The sequence below is a fragment of the Neofelis nebulosa genome, chromosome 14, assembly GCF_028018385.1.
Source record: "Neofelis nebulosa isolate mNeoNeb1 chromosome 14, mNeoNeb1.pri, whole genome shotgun sequence".
NCBI classification, from domain to species: Eukaryota; Metazoa; Chordata; class Mammalia; order Carnivora; family Felidae; genus Neofelis; species Neofelis nebulosa.
In genome coordinates, this window is record NC_080795.1 from 35,398,759 (window position 1) to 35,423,365 (window position 24,607).

The 24,607-nt window shown below is 35.8% G+C and overlaps 1 long non-coding RNA gene across 3 annotated transcripts in view; it reads left to right on the forward strand.

Moving 5' to 3' along the window:
- LOC131494262 (uncharacterized) overlaps window positions 1-22,162 on the forward strand; it is an 83,021-nt gene extending 60,859 nt beyond the window's left edge. For all 3 annotated transcript variants that reach the window (XR_009253281.1, XR_009253280.1, XR_009253279.1), the window contains 2 exons: window positions 5,004-5,155; window positions 22,036-22,162. This is a non-coding gene — a long non-coding RNA (uncharacterized LOC131494262). The remainder of the gene's footprint in view (window positions 1-5,003; window positions 5,156-22,035) is intronic.
- Window positions 22,163-24,607: the final 2,445 nt, after the last annotated feature.

Consider the following 24,607-nt stretch of genomic DNA (forward strand, 5'->3'; position numbering starts at 1 on the left):
TAAAATAATTTTGATGCTTGTTGAACTTCTCTTCTTAAGACTTTACCAGTTAGTGAAACATTTATCTTCACTTGATAATGATGCTTATAACCTCCACTAAATAAATCCTAGGTAGGACAAATTAATAATGGCCTATATAACAAAAATAAAAGACTTCCACCAGAAGCCTTTGGGAACCAATATAATGAGATGTTCCCTGTATTATTAGATGAAACTGTCCAAATGCATGAGAGCATGAAAAATTAAATAAATAAATAAAATCCTATTTTCTTTTTTTTTTTTTTTTTTTTTTTTTTAATTTTTTTTTCAACGTTTTTTATTTATTTTTGGGACAGAGAGAGAGACAGAGCATGAACGGGGGAGGGGCAGAGAGAGAGGGAGACACAGAATCGGAAACAGGCTCCAGGCTCCGAGCCATCAGCCCAGAGCCCGACGCGGGGCTCGAACTCACGGACCGCGAGATCGTGACCTGGCTGAAGTCGGACGCTTAACCGACTGCGCCACCCAGGCGCCCCAATAAAATCCTATTTTCTACTACAAGGAGATAAATACGATGAGGTTAACTTTATGTGTCAACTTGGTTAGGCTATGGTGCCCAGTTTTGTTAAACACAACTGTAGATGTTGCTATGAAGGCATTTTGTGTTTAAAAACAGTAATTTAAATTTAAATTTAATTTAACATATTTAAATACATTAAATTTAAATACATTTAAAAAATGTAATTAAGAACATTACCCTCCATGATGTAGGTATATCTCATGCAATCAGTTGAAAGCCATAAGAGTAAAAACTGAGGTTTCCTACAGAAAAAGGAATTCTGTCTCAAGACTGTAATACAGAAATCCTGTTTGAACTTCCAGACTGCTGGTATGACCTATGGATTTCAGACTCAAGACTGACTTTGCATTTTGCCTAAGTTTCTAGCTGGCTGTCCTGTCCTGTGGATTTTGGACTGCTAGAGACCACAATCCCATGGACCAATTCCTGAGAATAAATCGACTTTTTCCTTCCTTCCTTCCTTCCTTCCTTCCTTCCTTCCTTCCTTCCTTCCTTCCTTCCTTCCCTTCTTCTTCTTTTCTTTCTTTCTTTCTTTCTTTCTTTCTTTCTTTCTTTCTTTCTTTCTTCTTTCTTCTTTCTTTCTTTTCTTTCTTTCTTTCTTTCTTTCTTTCTTTCTTTCTTTCTATATATATATCTTCTCTCTCTCACCATATCTATATCTATATCTATATCTATATCTATATCTATATCTATATCTATATCGTCCATATACAACATGGACTCCTGAGCACCCTGCAATGCATCTGTCTCTTTCTCTCTCTCGGGTGAGAGAGAGAGAGAGAGATGCATTGCAGGGTGCTCAGGAGTCCATGTTACCTATAGCCACTATGCTAGAGACTGTCCCTCAGCCCACATTTAGAGTGGCATGAGCATTCCCTATGACTAGTTGAAAGAGGAAGGAAAAGGTCTAGTTTGGTTTATAGGTAGGTTGGTCCAAAATATGGGTCAACCCAAAGATGCATTACAGCTATCCACTTAAGAAAGTCAATTGAAAGGGAGTGGTGAGGAGATATCTATCAAATGAACAGAGCTTTGGGCACCACCCCTGGTTATCTACTTTGTATGGAAAGAAAACTGTCCCAAGGTAAGAATAAATATAGATTCATTAGCATTTGCAAACAGCTTTGTTAATGGGTCAGATATCTAGAGGAAAAAATTGTGGAAAGGAAATCTGTGAACACACATATATGGGTGAGAACTGAGTATGAAGATCTTTGTATCATGTATTAATACCCACCGGAGACATTAATACAGAGGAGAGACATTAAACAAACAAGTAGACAACAGCCTGAACTCGTCTTTGCGATCAACCACCCCTATAACTGTCCTAATGTACTCATGTAACTATGATGGCAGTGATAAAGGCTATGTTAGGGGTCAATAACATGGGGTCCCACCCATAAGGCCAAGATAAGTCCTATAACTGCTCGACATCTAATGTGCTAACCATAAGGACAAACGTTGAAACTCAAATATAGCATTATCACTTGAGGCAAGTACCAGACTATTGGTGGTAGGTGGACTTGTACAGGACTCCTTCAATCCTGGAAAGAACAAGGATCCATCTTTTTCCATGTATTGTATGCCTTTCCTGCCTCCAGGGCCTCAGATAGCCCCGATATCCAAAAGCTTATAGTATTAGGCCCCCCTACTCAGCATTTCACAAAATATCACCTCAGACCAAAAGACCCGTCACAGCAAAAATTGCCAAACTGAGTTAATCATTGAACCTAGTTAAATAGTCAAAGAAGACTTTCTTCAAGGCTGCAATAGAATAGAGAAGCCAAAGCTCAGTCTGAACTCAATTCTGTTGAAATAAAAGACAGAAGGTTTTCTAAGTGCTGGGATAAGCTAGTGGAAAAGTACCAGAGGGTGGTATCTGGGAGGGTGATCAATGGGATGTGTGGAACACAGTGAGTTATTGAGTTTGCAAATGTTTTTCTCTGTGATTAGCCATCTGTGTTTGCTAATTGGTGTTCACGGAAGTTAGTCTCCTACTCTCCCACAGAATCTGGGATATACAGGTCCTACCTTTCCTGATGACTACATTTCAAAGAATGACTCCAGGAGAAAGATTTTCCTGGATTGTAAAACAGATAAGAGGCTTTTTAAAACATTTACATGTCAAAGGCATATAGGAAGAATATATAACTTTTCTAATGGGAATGCTATCAAGAAAAGGGAGGTCAAGGCCTAGAGGCTTTCTAAGGTTTAATCAAGATGAAAGGAATATTAAGCCTTTCTTGGTCAAACTGAATGGCAAAAGAGTTACAATAGTGGGCACATGACGAGAGGATCCACTGGTTCTCTCAAATACACTGACAGCATTTTAGATCAATTGGATGACCTTCTGACAACACCCTTAAAATACAAACCTGGAGATAAGATACTGCAAGCCTAGGGAACCATCTTCTAAGTTTCAGTATGTACCCCAAATCAATAAACATTATATGGTGCTGCATCCCCAATAGGTGGAGTATGTAGGTCCAGGAACTATGGGATAGAAGAAGGAACCCAGCTTATCATCATTCTCTGTGACTCACTTGGGAAATTGTCCCTGAAAATTTTATTATGTGAGCCCAGAGATCATGATTATCAGAAATAAAATGCATCTACAATAGACCACAGCAATATTCCCATTCAATGTTAAGCTATAGCTGCTGTTGTATCACTTCAAACTTCTCATGCCAGGAGACCAGCAGGCTCGTACTGGCTGCCAGAACCAATTATGTGCATCCCTTCTCAACATGTAACTCAGCATTAGTAGCTTGAAATTAGCCAAAAGGGGAGTAGTTACACCATAGAAACTGCAAATGCTACAGATCAAGGCTCCCCACCCCTACCCCCAGAATTGGCTGTTAAACGTTTACCAGCAGACCACTGACAGCAGTCAAGGAAAGGAGTCTCCATCCTAGCAGGAGTAATTGATCTTAATAATCAGAAAAACGAAGGTATTTCATTCACAATAGCAGGGGTAACTCTTTGAACTCAAAGGACCTTGAGCCAGACGGAGGGCCACTGCTATCTCCTGATCACTTCCATGTGTCAGATAACTAGTTATTACTCCCACACATTGCTAAGGAAACTCTCTGGACCCATTTACCACAGAGACTCTCAACCTTTTGGCCTTAGACAGTGGAAAGAGTTTTTTCTCTCTCTGTTTTCCAAAAAACACCCATTCTCTCCATAGCAGGAAGGACAGTGGGACGGGCCATTTCCTTCAGGGGAAACCCCCACCCTCACTCACAGGATGTGCTCTGACTTTTTTTCCCCCTCCTTTGGCACAGACAAAGCAAGCCTCATAGTTTTCAATATGTTTCCTGAAATCTTGTGTTGTTCTGTCTAAAATAAAACCATGTGGGAAAAAGCAATTCAATAGCTAAATATTTAGGAGTATATTTTCCTCTAATTCTTTAAGGACAAAGTTTGGCTAGATATAAACCCAATTTGCATTATACTTTATATCTCAATCCACAGTATCTACATTTGAAATTATTGTTCCTATATTAGGTGGGTGATTATCTTACTTTTTTGTAGATATTTTCATATTTTTTTCTAAAACAAAAGTGTTTGTGTTAAAAAACTGACTTGATCTTCCTACTCAATTTGACCACGATCACTAGTTAATTTGCTTAACAACAACAACAACAACAACAACAACAACAACAGTTCCTCTTTATGGACATTCTACTACAAACACAAATTTTTACCTCTCTAAAATGCACATTTTTTAACGTGTAGATACCTTAGGGCATATTACAACATTTACTTTTAACATACCGTTCCTTTTATTTCCCCCAAAAGCTATTATTATATTGAGAATTTCAAATAATGATATTCCAGAATGAGATATATGAGATATATAACAATTTGCTTATCAAAATGTATTCCTACATATATTTTATGTATCCAATTGCAAGTTATATATAGGAAAGTAGAAAAACAGGAAATCTTTGGGCATGTCCATTAGGTGTTTTTGGAAATAGATTCCTGGAAATGTAATTACTATTTTGACTCAAAAAGTAAAAAACTGTGAAATTTGATACATTTTGCCAAGTTGATCTTCAGGAAAATATTTAGATTTTATGTTCTTCATAACTGTATATGGAGCATGTTTTCCCTTTCCCATGAAAATCCTATCTTAAAAACCCCCAACCCTATAGTGGTGGTCATTTTGGCTGCTTTTTGTTTTTTATGATTGAAGAAGTACTTAGCAACAATTAAGAAGACTTGCATCTTCTACATCCCAGAAATTATCCACTGGAGAAGAGAGGAGAGCTCTTGGCACCCATTATGGGTTAAATTGTGTCCCTGCAAAATTCGTATGCTGTAGCCCTAATTCCCATTGCAACTGTATTTGGAGGTGGGTCCTTTAGAAAATAAATAAAGTTAAATTAGGTTGTAAGGACGGAGCTCTAATCCAACATGACCAATGCCCTTACAGGAAGAGGAAAGGATATCAGTGTTGCATGTACAAAGAGGAAAAGCCATGTGAACACACAGCAAAAAGGTGGCTGTCTGCAAATCAAGGAGAGAAGCCTCGGGAAAAACCAAACCTGCCAGAACCTTAATTTTGGACTTCTAGCCTCCAGAACTGTGAGTAAATAAATTTCTGTTGTTTTAGTCACCCAGTCTGTGGTATTTTGTAATGGCAACCCTGTGAGACTAATGTAGTACCTGATCAATCACACATGATTCCAACAATAGCAAGAAGGGCTGGGGGCGGGGGAGTGGTGCTGACATGGTTTTTGGTGTAAACGCTGAAGAAGCACCTTCTAAGCAGAATGTTTTTGTATATAGAAAGGCACAGGTCAATGCTCCCAAGGCAGATAAAGTCGAACCGGAAGGTTCGCTCCAACAATGTGTGGCCTTCTCTTGAAAGGTATTTTCCAACTGTGTGTTCAGATGGCAGTCATAGTGTATTGGATATGTGGGAGATGTTTCTGATTTAGTGTAAACCTTCATCACACTAGAAACTACCCAGTGGAGAGAAACCCTTCAGAAGTTCAGAATCTCAAATTTGAAGAACTATAGAGTCTACATGTTTCATAGAAGTCCTTCATATATGGGGACGGTGAGAAGCTTTCCCTAATTCAGGTCTTCTCAAACATCAGGTGAGGGATGGAAAGCCACACAGGAGCACCAAATGGGAGGAGACCTTTCACACTGAACATAGGCATTACAAATGCACTTAGTATGGCAGTGACTTTAATCACAGTGCTTACTCAGCACTAGAGAATATACACTAGATAAAACCCTTACAAATGTGGTGAATGCAAGAATTATTTAACCATAAATCCATACACCATAAATCATACATTGGTATTTCACACTGGAGAAACACCTTACAAGTGCAGCAGTTGTGGGAATTTCTTTGGCCAGTGCTTCTATCTTATTCAATATCAAAGTGTTCACACTGGAGGAAAGACTTTTGACTGTAGCAAATGGGGAAAATCCTTTATCTACAACTCCAGACTTATTTAACACTGGAGGATTCTCCCTGGAGAAAGGCATTTTTAATGCAGCAACTTTTTTGTTAATACAAAATCTCCAGCCTCATTAAACATGAAAGCATTCACAATGGAAAAAGGCCTAATGAATGGGGTGAGTGTGGGAAGTTCTTCAGCCACTTCCCTAACCCAATTCAACACTGGAGAGTTCATCCTGCAACAAGGTCCTTTGAATGAAGTGAATATTGGATATGATTTAGCAAAAGGTCCAACCTCATTTGACACCAAAATATTTACAATAGAGAAAGATCCTATGCGCAGACTTTAGCCAAATGTGTGTTCCTGATTCAACACCAGAAAATTCACAGCCCAGACAGGCCTTATAAGTGCACTGAATGTGGGGAACACCTTCAGCCAAAGGCCTAACTTTTTTCAGTATCAGAAAATTCACATTGAAGAAAGGCCTTAGGAATGCAGGGAATGACTCACATCAGGAAGAAGCTATGAAAGTAGTCTTTATAAGGGAGAGAACCATCAGTTGAACCTCATTCATCCATATATGTACACTGAGGAGATTCTTGTGAGCATTAAGTATGTTGGACACCTTCTGGAGCTCCGTGGTGTGGTCTTACATTCCCAAGCCTTTACTAGAGCTATGCCCCTACCCGTATGTGTGGCAAAAGCCATCTAAACTCTACTAGTTGGCAGGTGCCCACATTGTGCATTAGTAATCTCAGGATGTTTAGAGCAGGCAGACCTCTGTCCCCTCTCTCCAAATGCTAGAGGGAATTTTGAGTATCTGGAGTCCCATTAGGGGTCCCAGTCTCTCCCCACTGTTTTACTTAAGTACAAGACCCACCTGTTTTAATCTCTTCCCATTCATCCTATTGATGAGGGAGGGATTCCCATCTAGGGTTGGGAAATGGTGGAACATGAATCCCAATGCTGAACAGCTGAGATTCATAACAGTTAATTAATTACATATATGCACAGACCAAGGGAGGAAGACACTACATATCACACAGAGCCACACAGGTTGCATTTAAGAACAGAGTGAACAATCAGGCACTATAGGAAACAGACTTCATAGTATCAAGAAGGTAAGGTGACTCCTGCTTCCTGTGGGAGGGACTAGGTTGTTGGAATAATTCTGCAGGCCAGCAGGGAACTGAAACCTGTTACTCAAGGATAAGCAGGCACTATGCCACATCTCCTTGATTAGGAGGCTTGTTTGGCTAGAGTCCTTACCTGTGAGGGCAGAATAAGGAGGGGAATTTGCACTTAGGACATTTAAGGCCCTCCTGATGTCACCATATATCCAAACAGCACATAATTTGGGACCTTAATTTTAGGTCTTACACCATACTATCTTTAGCCAAGAAGACTTGACCTTTGTTCTGCTTGCAGCTTGGAAAGGTTAACCTTCTTCATGGACATTGTTGGTCTCAGATGATGCTCATGATAGATTTTTTACAGATTAAATATCACTCAACTGGAGAATAATCTACACATTGCTTTGGTTTTTATGATCATAAAGGACTTCTTTTTTAAAAAAAATTATTAGTAGGCTTTATTTTTTAGAGCACTTTCAGGTTTACGTGAAATTGGACAGATTTATAGTACAGCAAGTTCCCGTATCCCACTTCTCTCCTCTCTTCTCAGTTTCTCTGTTAACATCTTGCCTTAGTGTAATACATTTGTTATAATTGTTAAAGCAATGTCAATTATTATTAACTAAACCCTGCAATATACACTAGGATTATTTTTTGTGCAATACATTTCAATGAGTTTTGATAAATGCATAATGTGATGAATCTATCATTACAGTTATCATACAGAATATTTTCACTACTCTAAAATTCCCCTGGATTTCACCTGCTAATCTTTTCCTCCCCCTACCTTTGAACTCCTAGAAACCACTGATCTATTTACTATCTCTACATTTTTGTCTTTTCCGGAAAGAATATCATATAGTTGGAATGGTTTGCTGATGCAGACTTTTAAGTTTCTTAAAGAAGCAATACCCACTAAATTTCCTCTGTATTTTTTTGGCTTGATAGCTCATTTCTTTTTATCACTAAAATAATATTTCATTGTATTAATGTATGTACTATAGTTTGTTTATCCATTTACTTTCCTTTAAAAAAATTTTTTTAATGTTTATTTCTTTATTTTGAGAGAGAGAGAGAGCAATCTTGCACGCATGCAAGCTGGAGAGGGGCAGAGAGAGAATCCCAACCAGGCTCCACAGTCAGCACAGTGCCCAACACAGGACTTGATCTCCCAAACCATGACTGTGTGATAATGATGTGAGCTGAAATCAAGAGTCAGCTGCTTAATGAGCCACCCAGCTGCCCGTATTCATTGACTTTCTGAAGAAATTCTTGGTTGCAACCATTTTTGGTAATTATGAATAAAACTGCTATAAACAAACAGAAATTTACTAATGTGAAGAATGAAAAGGATACACCATTATTGCTTTATTTGCATTTTTGCATTTACTTTATTTGCAAGTGTTAGTGAATAGTCTTTCAAGTTTTTTTGGCCATTATTTTTTCTTTTGTCAACTGCCTATACCTGCTTTTGTGTTTTTTACATATATATCTATAGCTAGTTTTAATTTCATATTTACAATGTAAAAGAGGCAAAGTATGTCTCCTTTATCCCATCCCTACCTTAACCCTGTATCTACTTGTTAGATTCTGTTAGCTGACACTTTGCAGGTGAAGAAATGAAAGCAAGGAAAACTTACACAGTTTTCTCATATGATACAGCGAGTGAGTGTGGGAGACAGATTGAATTAAGACTCTAATTCAAAAACCTATGTTCCTATCTACTCTCCCATTATCTTCTCTATTGATCTATTCATCTATCAATATATATTTATAGCATAATTAACCTCATCTCTGCAATATATGTTATACATCTATCCTATGACTTTCCATTCTATGTGTTGAAGTCACCAAATTTCTACAATGTGTGTCACCAGCCCCTGACATCACCTCTGATCTCTAGTTGGAGGTTTAACAGAATTTTATGAACCTAAAATTCATACTACTCCCTTCCCCTAGAACTTTTTTCAGTCCTCCCCATTTTCATAATGATGCCACTACTCATCATTTGTAAACTAAAAAGAAAAAAAAAAAGAAACAAAAGTGCCATCACCTTTATTGTTCTTTCACTTTCTAGATTACATCCATCAGTAAGTCTTATTGATAGTACTTTCAAATATTTTTCAATATAATCACTTCTGATCATTTCTACTTCTCACACACAGGTCCAAGCCATCATTATCTCCTCTCTAGCCAACTTCTATACTATTCCAAATGTTTTCATATTTTTTCTTACTTGAAGTATAATATATATGCAGTAAACCATAAAAATGGGACATGTATAAAGAAAATTTTTAGCATTTCTGAAGGCTTTCTCATTTCACTTTCCAAACAATATTCTCCTCACAGAGGTACCTGTATTCTAGCTCCATCACCATAGATGAGTCTTCATTGCTCTTGAACTTCAGAATGAAATCATTTTGTTTATACTGTTTTTCACCTAGCTACTTTCAGCCAATACATTGAGATTCATTAATCTGTATTTTCGCATGTCACAAGTGCTCTTTATTTTTTATTATTACATGATATTCAATAGTCTTATTACAGCACAATTTATCAATTTTAACAGTGACAATTCAGACAATTTCCAGTTTGTGCTTAAGAAAAAGTAGCAACTAACATTATTTTACATATTTCATGATGGCCATCATACACTTTTCATTTTTTTTAACCAAGATGTGGAATTAGAGGGTTATTAAATAAGCATATCTTAGTTTCAGTGGATACTAACAAACACCAATTATACTTCTACTAGAAATGTGTATATTGTTTTTGTTAATCATTTTACGTTGTAGAAATTGAGGTAGAAGTAGTTAGTAGGTCATGTGGCTTTTATTTGCATTTCCTAGAGGACTATGGGACAAGTTTCATATGCTCACTGGCCAACTGGACATCCTCTTCTCTGACATTCCTGTTCAAGCATTTTACATGTCTTTTAAAAATGGGGTTGTTTGTCTTATTCTTTTTGATTAATAGAAAATCTTTATACATTTGAATACAAGCCTTTAGCACATATGCATATTGAAAATATCTTCTACAAGGCTGTAGTTGGCTTATCCATTCTTTTAATCATAGCATTTCATTCTTTTAATCATAACTTCGATAAACAGAAGTTTTTAATTTTATTGAAGTTTAACCCATTGTTAGTGTCCTTTTAAAGAAATATTTGCCTAACATGATGTCCTGAAGATATCTGCATGTTTTCTTCTACAAACCCTATTATTATATTGATGACACTAAGGCTACTCTCCATTATAAACTAATTGTGTATAGTGACACAGAAAGTCAAAATTCATTTTCCCATCTAGCTATCCAATTGCTCTTGCACCATTAAAAGACCATATTTTGGGGCGCCTGGGTGGCGCAGTCGGTTAAGCGGCCGACTTCAGCCAGGTCACGATCTCGCAGTCTGTGAGTTCGAGCCCCGCGTCAGGCTCTGGGCTGATGGCTCGGAGCCTGGAGCCTGTTTCCGATTCTGTGTCTCCCTCTCTCTCTGCCCCTCCCCCATTCATGCTCTGTCTCTCTCTGTCCCAAAAATAAAAAAAAAAAAAAAAAAAAAAAAAAAAAAAAAAAAAAAAAAATAAAAGACCATATTTTTCTCACTAAATAGTGGTGGTATCCTTGTTTAAAATATGGTAATCTTACATGTATGGATCCATCTTTTCATTTGCTGTTCTTTCAGTAGTCTATTCACTTATGTCCATACCACATAATGTAGTTTTATACTATGTGTGATACCTGGAAGTTTAATCCCTGCAACTTTTTTCTTCTTGCTTAAGATTGCTTTGGCTATTCTAGCTAATTTTGATTCTCTTATAAGTATTTGAAATAGTTTGCCAATATCCACCCACCCACCCTCCCGAAAAAAATCCCATGCTGTAATTTAGATTCCAATGATCATTGAATTCAGAAGCTAATGTAGGGAAAATTGACATCTTACAAATATTGGCTTCCAATCCATGAAAATGGCATAAAACTTCATTTATTTGTCTCCTTTAGTTTTTTCTCAGAAATGTTTTCTAGGTTTAGAGTAGAGATTTTGAGCATCTTTTGTTAGATTTACCACTAGATAATTGAGGCATTTTTTTGGTAAGCTTTTATGTTTAAGTAACCTCTACGCTTAATGTGGGGCTTGAATTTGTACCCCCAAGATCAAGAGTCACATGCTTCACTGACTGAGCCAACCAGGTGCCTCAATATTGAAGTATTTTTATACTATGTTAATGATACTGCTTATTTTTCATTTTTTTTCAAATTATTTGTTGCCATTATATATGAAAAAGAATATTTGCCTTTTGACTTTACACTCGGCAACAGTGGTAAATTTTCTTAATTCCAAAATTTACTTGATTATTCTAGGTACTTTCACATATACAATCATGTTATTTGTAAAAGGGGATAGGTTTATTTCTCCCTTTCATATATTTATGTATTTTATTCTCTTGCATTGCCTCCTGAACCTTCATTACAGTGTTGAATAGAAATGGCGATAGTGGTCATATTTTCTATGTTCCAGAATTCAGAGAAAAAATACAGATCTTCCTTAACTTAACAGTGGAGTTACATTCTGATAAACCCATTATAAGTTCAAATTATCATAAGTTGGGGCGCCTGAGTGGCTCAGTTGGTTGAATGTCTGACTCTTGATTTTGGCTCAAGTCATGATTCCAAAGTCATGGGGTCAAGTTCTGTGTCAGGCTCTGTGCTTAGCACAGAGCCCGCTTAAGATTCTCTCTCTCTCTCTCTCTCTCTCTCTTTCCCTTTGCCCCTCTCCCCCACTTGCACACTCGTCTCTTTCTAAAATAAAGAAAAGAAAATATTGTAACTTGAAAATGCATTTAATATACCTAACTTCCTGAACATATAGCTTAGCCTAGCCTACCTTAATCATACTCAGAACACTTACATTAGCTTACAGTTGGGCAAAATCATCACACAAAGCCTATTTTATAATAAAGTGTTGACTATCTCATGTAATTTATTGAACACTGTACTGAAAGTGAAAAACAGAATGGTTGTAAGGGTACAGAATGATCCTATCTGTGTTAGTTGTTTCCCCTCATGACAGTATAGCTGACTGGGAGCTGCAGCCCACTGCTGCTGCCCCACATCACGAAAAAGTACTGATCATACCACATATCACTAACCCGGGAAAATATCAAAAACCAAAATTCGAATTACACTTTCTACTGAACGCTTGCTTATTGCTTTTGCACCACTGCATACTAAAAAATTAAAATTGTGAGTCAAACCATTGTAAGTCAGGGACTGTCTGTATATAATTTTCCATCACTATAAATGATGTTATCTGTAGGTTTTTTATAGAAAACTTTATTAAATTAAGGAAGTTCTGTCTGGCACTAGTTTGCTGAAAGCTAAATCATAAATGGGTGTCAAATTTTACCAAAACCTTTTTCTGTATCCTTTGAAAAGATCCTATTAACTCCTTTCTATGAATGTGATGATATCCACTGGTTGATTTTCAAATGCTAAACCAAACTTGCATATCTGGAATTAATTCCACCAGACTAGTGGAAAGTACTAAACGTTCCCATTTAGCCCCTGACTCACCCCTTCCTCACGACATGCATAACCTTCCCCACCACCAAGATTCTGCACCACAATGATGCATTTGTTACAAACAATGAACCTACATTGACACATTATTATCACCCAAAGTCTGTAGTTTATATTAAGGTTCCTTTTTGGTATTGTATATTTTATGGATTTTGAGAAATATATAACGAGAAGAATCCACTATTATAGTATCATATGCAATAGTTTCACTGCGCTACAAGTCCACTAAGTTTTCTGTGAACCTAAAAATGCTCTAAAAAAATAGGCTCTTAAAAAAACTGATAGAGGGCGCCTGGGTGGCGCAGTCGGTTAAGCGTCCGACTTCAGCCAGGTCACGATCTCGCGGTCCGTGAGTTCGAGCCCCGCGTCGGGCTCTGGGCTGATGGCTCGGAGCCTGGAGCCTGCTTCCGATTCTGTGTCTCCCTCTCTCTCTGCCCCTCCCCCGTTCATGCTCTGTCACTCTCTGTCCCAAAAATAAATGGAAAACGTTGAAAAAAAAATTAAAAAAAAAAAAAAAAAAACTGATAGAACTGATGGAAGAGGATTGTTTTCCTATCTTGGTATAAAGTACAAATATAAAATATTAATAGAATATGAGAAGACTAACAATTTTTCCTGAAGACCTGGACAGCAGAGCCATTAATATTTGAAAATAACATTAGTGAATATCAGAATCCCTTGATAAAATTTGTCCACCTAATATCAGAACTAAAAAGAGCATAGATCTTTAAAACCCTTGATATTTACCTATGATATTTATTTTTTTATTATAATGTTCTTGTTATTAGAGGTGGTTTAATTGTCATCCTAATAAAAAATGCAGAGAGATACCACCTGGAACATCAGCTAATTTCTGCCAAAAAACTGTCTTCAATTTTATAAGCTAATGATTTAGGTGGAGGGATGTTAATCCTCATATCAAACAACACAGTTGGTTGAGTAGCAGGCCACTCATTTGTCCTTGGCAAGACAAGGCAGGTTTCATAATCTTAAAAAGTCATGCGAATGTACTCAATGAGCATCAAATTGCTTTAAATGGGCTGTCCTGTTATAATATAGATGTATTAGCTTTCAGCTATGTCCTCTATTCCAAGATATAGCTGGAACTATCTTTGAAAAAATGTCCTTTTCTAATAAAACTAAGTCCACACTAATGTTTATGCTCTCTTTTTCATATATTGTACTTCCTTTTGATAAAATTCTAGATGATAACTAGCATCATCTATTATTTTAATATCTATGAGTGTTTGTGTAAATGCATACATAAACACATTTATGTAGCTTACATCTAAAGTTCAAAAGATTTTTGGATTTTATTCAAAATGTGAATCTTTGTGATATAGAAGAAACTGGATTAGGACCTGATTTTGAATTGGATCACTATCATTTACTATTGGTATGACTCTGGGCAAATTAATTTCTATCTACCTCAGTTTTCTCATCTTGAAAACGGGGATTATAATACCTTACTAAATTGTTAGGTGAAAATATTAACATAAATGTAGACAAAGAACTTAATATCAGTCCCAACACTTTGCAAGTAGCATAATCAATAATATTATCATAGCTAACATTAATATGATCCCTAAAATGAGTTATATTTTTAAAACATGGTTATGTTTTTATATGAAGCTGTTATAGTTTCTGTTCTAAAACATATACTTTTTGAGGCAAATAAAAATGAGTCCCTTTTTTACAATAATTAATTTAAGGAACAAAGTAATTCATTGGCATTTCATAATGGTTTGGTACAGTTTCGCCTATTAAACTTCATGTGTTTTTGATGTAATACTTCATCCACTGACTTCCCATATTAGCCGAATAGCTGACTGTAAATGAAAAGGTCATCTCTCATGAGAATTTATATTCCATGTGGGAAATTGGAAGTGCCCCAAGTCTAATTTTGCCAAGATAAGCTCTTTAGTAAAATCTTACATCCCATTTCCTTAAGTATGTTGTAAAACAACATGCTTTCTTTGGTGGAAAGGGGAATGAAAAGACTCTATTTTTAAAACTAGAAATATTAAGCTAAATTAAAACCTTATAACATGTTTTATTAAATCCTGGTTCTGTCTCATACCCACCCATGTGCACATGTGTGTGCATGCACCCACACACACACACACACACACATACACATCAAGCCTGCAGAAGTTAATAAGCTTCATTAAGAAGTTAATAAATTATGCTTCATAACAATTGAGAAAAAGGTGTTTCCTTTTAGAGGAGTCTTCCTCCCATGTCTCTGACAAAGCATCAGATATTTTAAAGTCTTTGTAATTTAATCAAGACATAAGGATAAGGAGCACCTGGATGGCTCAGTTGGTTGTCTGACTCTTGATCTCAGCTCAGGTCATGATCTTGTAGGTAGTGGGATCAAGCCCCAGCATTGGGCTCTGCACTGAGCATGGAGCCTGCTTGGGATTCTCTTTCCCTCTCTGCACCCCCCCCCACCCCCCCCCGCACTCAGTCTCTCAGAAGAAATACACTCAAAAATATATATATAAGAATAAGATATTGCATTTTTATTACAGTATCAACTCAGTGGCTGTGATCTTAAACGTTAGTCTGTTTTGTGTGTAACCAAAGTTTAAGAATATTGTTTTAGAGAAAATCTCTTTCTCTTGAAAATATTATTTCTTGGTTTCTTAAGCTTTGATAGTGAATTTCAGAACACACCAATCCTAATTAACATATAAACTCTAAATAAAATATAGACTTCCAGGAAAAAAAAAAGTCTTCACTGTTTCCACCAATCAAAACTTAAGAGTCTTTAGTTGGGTATCCTTTAGTACTTATTTGTCACATTAATCCTAAGACACAGAGTTGGCTCCTATCGGTGATTCCACACACTCAAAATGTGGCTAGCATCTCACAGCCTCAGATGGATGCTTGAACTGCTGCCATGTTCCAGAAAACAGGAATGTGAGAAAAGAAAAGAGACAGCTGACTCTTCGCCTTAGAGGTGCAACCTAGAAGATGCACTATCACTTCCACCACTAACATCGGTTGGAATGTGGTCACATGATCTTATTTAGCTTCAAAGGATGCTGGGAACTGTAGTCTTTAGTTGGTTTCAGTACACCCAACTTAATATTGAGAAAGGAGGCAGAGACAGGAAGACCAGAGTAATCTAATTACTAAAGAAAAAAGTGATAATAGATATTTGGTGAAAGTCTCTGTCATATGGATTGAGGTCTTTGCCTTTTACCATATTCATTATACCCAAGATACCAACAATTGTAAAATGTACAGGTAATTTATATAGACTATGAAGAGAAGAAAGTTACACAATACATTTCTTATCCCTGAGTATTTTATTTTATATATTTTGAAAATATTTTTTAGGGGAACCTGTGGGGCTTGGTCAGTTAAGCGTCTGACTCTTGATTTTGGCTCAGGTCAGGATCTCACAGTTTATGGGATGGAGCCCTGCAATAGACTCCATGCTAATAGCACCGGAGCCTGTCTGGAATTTTCTCTCCCTCTCTCTCTGCCCCTTCCCCACTTGTTCTCTCTCTCTCTCTGTCTCTTTCTCTCTCTCTCTGAAAATACAGAAACATTTTTAAAAAAATATCCTTTTAGATTTATTTAGAGATACATATGATTAGGCTTTGAGTACCAGTGGCCATGTTTTGCACATAGCATTGGCCTTTGTGCCTACAAAAGCATTGGTGATGCAGCATTCTCACCTCCATGATTTCTTCCAAGAAGCTGACGCCATTTGTAAATTCTGATGCTGACACTTTTTGATTTTATTAGAAGGTCTCAAAAAATAAGTTTTTCAGAAAACCACCAAGACTCATATTCCTTCCTCAAATGATTTGGCTGAAATGCTGACAGTTGCATTTTTGCTCTTCATGAAACTGGAAATAACATCTAAGTTTATGAGATATACATTTTTTAAATGTGCCAGGCCAACAGGTAGTGAATGATGTTCTCAGTGTTAGACATATCCTTATTTTGGAGATGTTAAACTGTGAAAAAACATATTTTAGAATCAAGTTAAGGCATTTCAATTTAGAGAGACAGTATTATAGAGTATTTAAGAAGATGAGTCTGATATAACCTCATGCAATAAAACCATTATTCTGCATCACATTGGGTGTGTGACGGTGGGCAACTTACTAATTCGTGACTCCAGTTTCCTATCTGTAAAATGGGAACAATTACAACATCTAATGCTTAGAATTGTTGTGAAGAAATATACTGATATATGTAAAGGTTTTAGAACTGTGCTTGGCACTTGTAAATGTTATACAAATGTTGGCTATTATTATTACTATTTCTAGAATGCTATGGGATTGTGAAATCCATAGTTTCTGATTTACTCAGTCTTTCTTTTTTTTTCTTTCTTTCTTTCTTTCTTTCTTTCTTTCTTTCTTTCTTTTAATTTTAGAGAGAGAGAGCAAGTGGGGGAGAGTGACAGAGGGAGAGAGAGATAGAATCCTAAGCAGGTTCCATGCTCAGCACAAAGCCTGATGTGAGGCTAAATCCCATAATCCTGGGATCAGGACCTGGGCCGAAATCAAGAGTCAGATGCTCAACCGACTGAGCCACCCAGACACGCCTCTTTTTATTCTTACTCCAACATTGATATTGTATAATTTCCCAGAAAGTTATCCATTTCATCTAGGCTTCCAATGTGTTATACTACTTAGCAGTTATTCGTAATATTCTTTATAATTGTGTTTTGACTTTCCTCTCTGAAGTGATATCTGTTCTTTCATTCTGATTTTTCTTTTTTCTTTTATTCTTTTCTAGTATCAGCTTTGCCAAAGATTCAATCTTAACATTTTTAAAGAACTATGTTCCAGTTCTGTTGCTCATTTTTGTGTTTGTGTATGGCTAATGCTCTTCAGTTCACTGGTTTTTTCCTATGTATTTATTTCAACATGTTGTCCTTTTTTGTTTTTTTAATTCTAAGTGTTTGTTAATTTCCCTTATGCTATCCCTTTATAAAATGGTATATACTTTTAGTTTTTAAACAGAAAGAATTTTTTAGTTTCCCCCCCCTCAGTTTAATATTTTACTACATTGTAATTAAAGAATGTAATCTATATGATATATTTTTTTTTAGATATAATTAAGGATTCCCTTACAGCTCCCTTTGACTTCATGATTGTTCATGTTTGCCTCTAAAGGAATGGTTTTGTATTCACTGGGAAGTAAAGCTCTACATATCTATTTCACCCTATCAATTGTGGCTAAAGGTTTTATCTCAGTGACCATTGTATCAACAAATGTCACTGGTAGGCTCAGGCTGATAAAAGCATTAGACACAACCAATGCTTGCATATGGCAACAGTATTTATTTACCTAAGGATTTTAAAATGAGTTGAGTATATTCAGAATATATGACAGAGTAATCTTCAACATTACCTTATACATAGAGGGTTGAACATCCACTGGGGAGATACATAGTCACTGAAGATCATATCTGAGACAAGGAGGACCACATCAGCCCTTGTAGAAACTTAACTCTCCCCTTAGGTCTTTTCTTGTATACATAACTCTGGGCAATTTTGCAACTAACTCATCTAGATCTGATTCATGTCATCAATCACAGAGTTATTCCGTATAAAAGGTAGTTATGCGTATATCCTCAAAAATCTCCTTATATTTCCTGTGTGTTCATGTTTACCAACCTGATACTTGACAGGAGGAGAGAACATTTAGTTGTCAGTGACTGCTCTTCTTGTGAGTTTGGGATGGGTTGGAATGCTCCTAGAGTAGAGAGGCTCTGGTCTTACTGTCAGGTAATCTATCTCCATTTGCCTAATAAACCTAACCCTAACACTGTTATAGACTAATTGTGTTCCCCTCTAAATTCATATGTTGAAGCCCTACCGCCACCCCCCCCCCCATTTGATAATATTTGCAGATGAGGCCCTTAAGAGATAATTGGGTTTAGATGAGGTCATGAGGAATCAAGTCCTCATGATGGGATAAGTGCCTTTTTAAAAAGGACCAAAGAGTTTGTGAGAGTGCTCTCTCTCTCTGTCTCTCTCTGTCTATCTCCACACACTGAGGAAGGATCATATGATGATATTGCAACCCAAACAAAGACCCCTCAGAGGATACTAATCCTGCTGGCACCTTGATCTTGAACTTCCAGTCTCCAGAAGTGTGGGCATTAAGTTCCTGTTGCCTAAACCACTCTAACATTTGTATTTTGTAGTAGTAGCCAGAGCAGATTAAGATAAACATATTTCTCTTTTCAAGACTTACTTTCCTTGGGGTAAAGCAATGGGAGGGGGTGGGAAGGAACAAAAAGATTAGGATGCAACAGCTACATAAAGTTCTTTTGTTGCCTCCTGTTAGTAAAGGGTTTATTCTGCTGTTTTCCTCCTTCAAGTGGCCATGGAGCAGCCAATATATGCCCAAGGTATGATGAGAAGAGGAACAAACAAGATGAATCAGTTATCTCTTTGACACCTAATGCTCTTTTTATTTTTAGTAAAATTCTAATTTTGGGATAAATTTAGATTTACAGAAAAGTTGCATAAGTTGTACACAAAATTCCTTCTCTTCTATATCCATCCTTCATTCCTAATGTTAACATTTTTTTTTCAACGTTTTTTATTTATTTTTGGGACAGAGAGAGACAGAGCATGAACGGGGGAGGGGCAGAGAGAGAGGGAGACACAGAATCGGAAACAGGCTCCAGGCTCCGAGCCTTCAGCCCAGAGCCTGACGCGGGGCTCGAACTCACGGACCGCGAGATCGTGACCTGGCTGAAGTCGGACGCTTAACCGACTGCGCCACCCAGGCGCCCCAATGTTAACATTTTTTGAAGCTATGGTATATTTGTCAAAACTAGAGTACATTACTATGATCTAAACTCCAGACTTTCTTTGGGTTTCACCAGTTTTTCACTCATGCCTTTTTTCAGTTCCAAGATCCAATTCAGGATGACACATTGCATTTAGACATGACTCTCTTTTAGTTCAAAGAGACCACCTGTTTGGGTTCTATGGTCTGAAAGTCCACAGCCTTACAGTGGACCTTTCTACATTTTCCATTTCAATTTTTTCTATACCTTACCACTCCCCCAAACTGTGGCCCTGTGTGCCTGATTGTACTAATTCCTCTGCCTCAAATACTCTTTCTATTTTTAACACTATTATCCCTTCCAGAACTAGTAAAAAATAATTTCTTTTTTTGAAGCCTTCCTGAATCTACCCACATCCACCCCAACAGAACTAAATGCTCACTTCACTGAGCTACATTATACTTCTTTTACACCCTATCATATAATTCAGAGTCTGAATTATACTTTAGATGACTGTAATGTGTCATTCCCTTTTGTTAGACCAGTTTTTCTCAACTGATTTGGTGCTATAGTGATTCTCAAAAGAAAACTTACATGAATCTTTCTCCAACAATGTGTTTTCATACCCCCAAACATACCTAAACTGTGCAATAAAACTAATGTATATATACACTGTAGATAGGTGTGTGTGTGTGTGTGTGTGTGTGTGTGAATGTGTGTGTACAGGCAGATGCTATAACAATCAATATTTTAGTTTCTGTGCCCTGCATTGAGATATTTTTTTCCAAAGAAATTAAAGCTTTGTAGGAGTAAAACTAGTCATGTGGAAACAAGGTGGATGCTGTTAGCGTAATGTCCTAAAGTTTGAGTGACTGAGTCCAAGATCCGTCTTTTACGACTTTTATTACTGGATATTTACTTAAATATTCCAAGCCTAAATTTCCTTATTTACACAATATAGATAATGATAATGATACCTACTTTATAGAGTTGCTATTTAATTATTTTTGAATTTTTCTATAGGGTTCTTTTAAAGACTGAATAACACAATGTATGTAGGGCTCTTGGCATGTGGTAAGTGCTGTATAAATGCTATGATGATGAGCATAAGGAGGAGGAGAAGGATGGAATGGGAAGAGAGATTTGAAAAAGAACACATTTTGGCCAAAACTCATCTACAGTTACAGAATTCAGGATACAGGTTACCCCTGGAAACCTAGGAGTAGATGTCGTGATCAAGTAGTGCAAAAGTTGGAACATTGGGGGCTGCAAATATTCTGGTTCTTGAACCAAGTGCTGGTTATGTGGGTTTCTCCCACTTCAAAAATTCATCAAGCTGTATAATTATGATTTTTGTACTTTTCTATACGTATGCTGTACTTCAATAAAAATACAATTTTTTAAAAAAGTTCTTGACACTCCCACCATCAACTGCTCTGTGCCTTACACATAATATTTACTGTAGTCAATTAACACTTTTGCATGGCACTGCTCATCAATCTTTAGGCTTTTTAAATTATCTTATACTTAAAAACAGATTGTTTCCATGATTCATTTTGTCAGACTCTGCCTCTTGAAATTTCTTTCTTTCAATTTCTCCAAATACTAACTTAACAGCATCTTTCATTTTCAAATATGCACAGAAGAGTTATAAAATATATTGGTGTCCATCAAAATACTTTAAAAAGTTAACTCATGGATTTTGGTGAATAGATCATAACATGATTTAAGATGTAGCTGTAAATGAGAGAATTAATAATCTAAGTAATGATCACTTCATGTATTTTTTAAATTAAACTGCATTGTTTGTTGCTTTGACATTAAAAGATTTGAAACATAAAATGTACAAATTGTTTTAAGTTTTATTCAGGTGTTGAATTCACGCTGAAATAAATCTCAAATCTCCATTCTGTACATTTTTAGTTCAAATTTCAAACCTAAACTATCTAAAACTCTATTGATGTTATATTAATTAAGCTTCTGCACAACTGAACATTATTTGCTTTTCATTAGCCTTGTATTTCACTAAGGGAAGGACCAATGCATATAAATGTCCAACTTTTCACTATTTGAGTCAACAAGTAGATGATTTGAGTGAACGAGGCCTCCTGCCTTCTCTTTACTTCCTTTCTCACCCACAGTAGTCCTTAACACACATAGGCACACCCAAAAGAGCAAGCACAAAAGGACAATTATCACATTTCAATTCCACATTCCTCCTCATTTTTGCATATAGATCTACACATATAAAAGGGTCTGCATGCCCACATGCCATATGTTAAGCAATCCTGGCTTGCAGAAATTGTGGAGTGCTTGCTGGAATTTGTAGATGTGCATTTATTTAAAGCTCCACAGGGTTGCATGGCCCTACAGAGTTCCTTTGGATTGCCCTTACATTACCATCACAAGTGAGAATGTAACTACCTCTCTTTGACCTAGCCTACAACTCAATTCCATCCTCTACCTTTTCTGATATTTTAAGATCCATTATTTAGATATTAAGCAGATATATCTGTGTTTCCAACCCCGATATGTTGGCTTCTTATCTATTTCTCTGAGCAGTTCCATCCTCAGGCTCAAGCAGGAATTTATTCTGGTTTAGTGATATTATCCTGCCATCATCCAGCCGGCTCACATCCTCTGCACCATCTGTTTGTGATATATCTTCACTACAGCTTTTGTTACAAGAAGGAAAGTATTCAGCTGGAGTTTTTTTTTTTTTAATTTGATAAGCACATTGTTATAACTTCAAAAACCTTGGAGTTACTGTTTATTTGTTACACATTCAAAGATATTAATTTAAAAAAATCTTCAGTGTCAATGTGGTAAAAGGAATCATCTACCCTTTCTGTTCTAGGTATGTATTTTTCAACAGTAAGCGTTACTACTAAGTTTTAATTAATATTTGTTTTCTTGTCCTTTCCAACAGTTTAATAACTGTATATAGTCTTTCAAGTCATTGTTACTATAACAGACCTCTTTCTAACTATTAAATTCCATAGGGGAAGGGAAGCTGGATTTGATTCAGTAAAAACTGATGAACTAGTAAGGATGAGAATACCATATTTTATCTCCCCTGGTATAATGATTAAGTAGAGTTCCTTTTCTTTAACATTCTCTCAATTTCCCCAATTCTTCATCTGAGTTAATACACTACCAAATAACAATCAGTTATTTCATTTGTTTGGGACTTCTCCCATTTCATTGAGCCTCATCTTAAATTCCAACCAATCAAATTTTTTTTTCTACCCTGAAAAGAGTGGTGGGGATTCTCATCAACAGGTAATTCCCTCAATTTCCTTTCAAGTTTACAAACACACACACACACACACACACACACACACGCACACACTTAAAATACTGATCCTCAGCTTAAACTTTTTGATAATTTAATTAATAGCCTTGGGTATATACATAACGTAGAGCCTTATGGTGGTAAATGTTTAAGAACTGGCTCTTAAGAATAGAAGAAGGAAAAAAAATCTTCTGAATTATAGCATGTTTGGGCTTCCATGGGGTAAATACTCCCACCATGGCTGAATATGCTATTGGGATGTCATTCACAGAGGACAACTTTCTAAAGCAGACAGAATGGAAAGAAGAGTGAAGTGTGCATCTGGAGGGGCAAACAAAACACCTAGCTCACCACATAAAACAATTAATTTTATGAGGTGAAGATAAGAGATTTGGTAGATGAGGCTTTTATTATACTTTGGATGTGTGTTTTTGTTTAAAGTATTCACATTCAATCACTATGCTGCAAACGTACGTGCCTTCCCTCAGTCTTGTGTGCATAGCGAGATCTTTCCAACAGTTATATATAATTTCTGAGCATAACAAGGAATTTAAAAATTAATTTTATAATTTTATAGCAAATTTGAAAATGTGATTTAAAGTTAAAATATTTCAATTAGTATTTTATTAAAATTTTATTTTAAAATTAATTTGTAATATCTGTAGTATAGTGCAAATTTTAATATATCTCATTTTACAAGTGGTGAACGATATTTTATTTACTTTGAATTAATTATGGAAGACTAAGCATGATTTATTGACAATTTCTAAAAAATAATGAGTTAGATTTGGTGTATGGGCAAAGTAAAGGTATAGTAACGTATGTATTGAAATTAAAATTCATGGTATTGAAAATAGAAAAAAAAACTTTTTTCACTAGCTAATATTTAAAATTAATATATTTTGTAATTCTAAAAATATAAACTAGTTTCATTTTATAATTTTTGTGATTTGATTCTAAATGGTGACACAATGCTCTAAGCTGCCTTCTACAAAAACTTTTCATAAAGCAATTACATGGAAGTGCTCTTTTTTCCCAATATGAAAATCAAAACTGCATAAAATTGTTAATACACTTCTCTTCTTAACATTGGCATTTAAAGTACCGGACAGTTTGAGATTCCAATCAACAATTTTGATCAGAAGTATATAAATTTTATTCCTGATTAAGAAAATTTAACTTATTAAATAAGTCATATATTTTTATTCTATGTTTTATTAACTTATTTTTTCAACACCATATTTATACCCAAGATGGATGATGAGGTATGATTTAAAGAGTGACCTCATATGTCTTTATTTTAAGCAATCATATAGAAATACAGAATAAATTAACAATTTCATATTCTCTGTGTCATGGAATAATACTCTAGCTCACATCAGGAAGTTTGAGTTAAAAGTTAAAAAACATATATTTCTAATTGTAAATAACACCTGCATAATTATTAAAAATAATATAAAAATCTTAGAAAAGCAGAAAAACTTAAAGCAAATAAATTTATTAACAGATAACCAGTAATCTCAATTTTCCATTTCAATCTCCATTAACATAAACATTCTACTATGTAATTTCTCAGTAATTCTACATTAATATACTCACATGCATACAAATATATGTATATATACATATACATATATACATTTAAAAAAAAATTGTTCAGTGGTGTACATGGCTTTGTGGCCTCTAGCCATATACCATAAATACTTTACAGTGCTGATGAGAATTTTTCTATAACATGGTTTTTATTTTATATATTGTAGTACATTATATGAGTAAACTAGAATTTGCTTAAGTCATCTTGTTTTTATTTATAAGTAATTCTTATTTTCTTGCTTTTAC